This window comes from Chiloscyllium plagiosum, unplaced genomic scaffold (assembly GCF_004010195.1).
Source record: "Chiloscyllium plagiosum isolate BGI_BamShark_2017 unplaced genomic scaffold, ASM401019v2 scaf_5791, whole genome shotgun sequence".
In the NCBI taxonomy this organism is placed as follows: Eukaryota; Metazoa; Chordata; class Chondrichthyes; order Orectolobiformes; family Hemiscylliidae; genus Chiloscyllium; species Chiloscyllium plagiosum.
In genome coordinates this window covers 21037-23826 of record NW_025214912.1, presented here as the reverse complement: position 1 = coordinate 23826, position 2790 = coordinate 21037, and the positions used below count along the sequence as shown (strand labels likewise).

The 2790-nt window shown below is 47.5% G+C and overlaps 1 long non-coding RNA gene across 1 annotated transcript in view; it reads left to right on the top strand.

Annotated features, from left to right (window-relative positions):
- LOC122548073 overlaps positions 1-2790 on the top strand; it is an 18812-nt gene that overhangs the window by 4052 nt on the left and 11970 nt on the right. Inside the window, exon 2 of the long non-coding RNA XR_006311161.1 lies at positions 799-804. This is a non-coding gene — a long non-coding RNA (uncharacterized LOC122548073). The remainder of the gene's footprint in view (positions 1-798; positions 805-2790) is intronic.

Here is a 2790-nt window from a genome sequence, read left to right as displayed (position 1 = left end):
TGGAGGGCATTGTTGACCACATGGGAGGGGAAATTGCAGTCCTTGAAATAGGAGACCATTTGGTATGTTCTGGAGTGTTCTGCCAGCTTGTATCAAGCTTCACTGGAACACTGCAGTAAGCATGAGACAGAGATGTTGGACAGGGAACAGTCTTGTGTGTTAAAGTGACAGGCAACTTGAAGCTCCGGGACCTTTTTGCAGCCACAATGTAACTCATCAGTCACCATTTCCACCACCGCCACTCAGATGCTATCAGGTTCCTGTCTCCTCCACTAACAGCTTTCCACCCTCCCACCAGATCGTTATTCACTCCTTTGTCTTTCCAAATGTTCCTGTCTCTCTTTGCGCTCTGTCCCCACCTATTATTTACTCTTTAACCCCTATCTCCTGCAGTCCAAAGATGTGCAGGTCCGGTGAATTGGCCCAGATAAATTTGCCGTAGTGTTCAGGATGTGCATTAGTCCGGGGAAATGGAGAGTAATAGGGAGGGGAATGGGTCTGGGTGGGATGAATTTCGGAGGGTGGGTGTGGAATTGTTGGGCCAAAGAGCCTGTTTCCACACTATAGGGATTCTACTTTTCCCAGCTGTCTTCGGTTCTGCTGAAGGGTCACAGAACCCGTGATGACCCTTGGTGCTTGCAGGAGGTGGAAAGGGGAGAGTGGCACAGAAACTGGATGAGATGTATCCGTGTAGTCTGGGAGGGTTTGGTCATACTCTGTGCAGGTCGTTAATCTGAATTAGAAACTCTTGGTCCCACGTTTGCAGCAAAGGGGAAAACAGCTGTGGGCCTCAGGCAGTGAGAGGTCCTCAGGCAGTGAGAGGTCCTGGGTTAAGGCCGCCATCTATATTTGGGGCAAGGTACAGCAAGGCGCATGCACATGTCCTCTTTTGGGGGGGCGGGGCGATTTAAAGAGGAGCGTTTACACATCAAACACATACCAAGAGAAGTGTTCGCCTTCACTATTCACCTTGCACTAATTGTGAGCTTTGTTTTGCGAATTCATTTTATAGGATATTAATTGAGAATAATTGGGACTGGAATCTCAAAAACAAGTTTCTACAGTCAGCGGAGTCATCAGGATCTGAACATCATTGGCATTTAACTGTGGAACGAGAAAGGTTTGTTCAGTCTGGGAAAATATCACCAATAGTTTTGTCAAGCAAAAAGCAGAAAGATGTTCAAGTTCATGGTCAGATCACCCTTTGGGTATGTTGACTCTGGGGTTGCAAAGGGCTGAACTGAAAGGTGAGATGCTGTTCCTGAGCTCCCATTGAGATGCGTTAGAACAGTACAGGAGGCTGAGGGCAGTGTAGGTATGAGCAGACATTGAAAATGACAAGGCTGTACTGAGAGTGCTGCTTGGCTCAATGAGTGTGTTTTGGAGTTGGGTGTAAACAGAGGGAGGTGAGACTGGGAGAAGGTGAAGCTGAAACTCCGGTTTAGTTCAGGCCATTCAGTAATTCACGTGGTCCCAATGGGAACAGTCAATTTCTCAGTGATACCTGCGGAGTATTTAAGTTTTTAAAGTATGACATATCTGCTGAAGTAAAGATTTTTTTTTTATTATAATGTACATGTTTGAAGTGAAGAAAGGTTGCTCACTCATTTAAATTTTCTTAATGGGAGTAACGAGATGAATGTAGAGAGATGTTGTGATAGGGCACCTCAGACCCGTGGTGTGGTCCTCTTGTACATGTGGGAAATAAGGGACATTCCAGTGTGCCTGACGGCTATGTGTGCTGCAAGTGTGTCCATCTGCAGTTACTGGGAAACTGCTTTTCAGACCTGGAGCTGTGAGTGGACTCACTGTAGAGCATCTGAGAATGTTATGGACAGCACGTTTAGTGAGTTAGCCACACTGCAGGTGAGGGCTACACAGGCAGAAAGGGAATGGGTGATCATCAGATCAAGTAAAAGGCTCAGGAAGGGAGTGCAGGAGTCCCCATTGGTCATCCCCTTCTCATACAGATACTGTATCCCGCTTTGGATTCTGTAAGGGCGGGAATGGGTGGGGTAGCTTCTCGGGAAATCAGCAACAGCCAGGGTCATGCTACCACAAAGAGCTCCGCTGCACAGAGCGGGAGGAAAGAGAGGGAACACGGCTATATTGACAGGGGATTCAATGCTCAGGGTTAGGGCGGGCACTGCTGTGACCATAGATGTGAATCCAGGATGGTATGTTACCTCCATAAAGCTTGGATCCGCGATATCATGGAGCGGCTGCAGGACTTTCTGGAGCTGGAGGTTAAACAGCCCGTGGTGGTGGAACACACAGATACCAACGACATCGCTAAACAGAGGGATGAGGGCCTGAAAGCTAGATATCGGGAGAGCAGAGATGCATTAAAATGTAGCTCCTGAAATGTAATAATGTCAGACTTACTCCCAGTGCCATGTGCTAGTGAGAGCAGGAATAAGAGGGTAGATCAGCTGGATGTGTGGCTGGGGAAATGGTGTACCAGAGAAGGGTTTAGATTCCTCAGGCACTGGGACTGTTTTGGATTAGGTGGGACCTATACCAGCCTGACTAGTTATCCTTGGGCAGAGCTGAGACAAATCTGATAGGGGCTTTTGCAGTTCCATTGGTGAGGTTTTAACTAGTCTGGCAGGGGGTTGGGAACTAAAGTGCTGGCTTAGATGGGTCAGATTCAGGTCAGGGAATGGGAGGTAGAATATTAGTGATGTAGTCAGCAGCTCAGAAAGCCAAAGAAAAGGAGGATTAAACAAGGATTGAGTCCCTCTTCAGCCATCAGTCCTGCCATCTCAGAAATGTGAGTCAACAAAATAT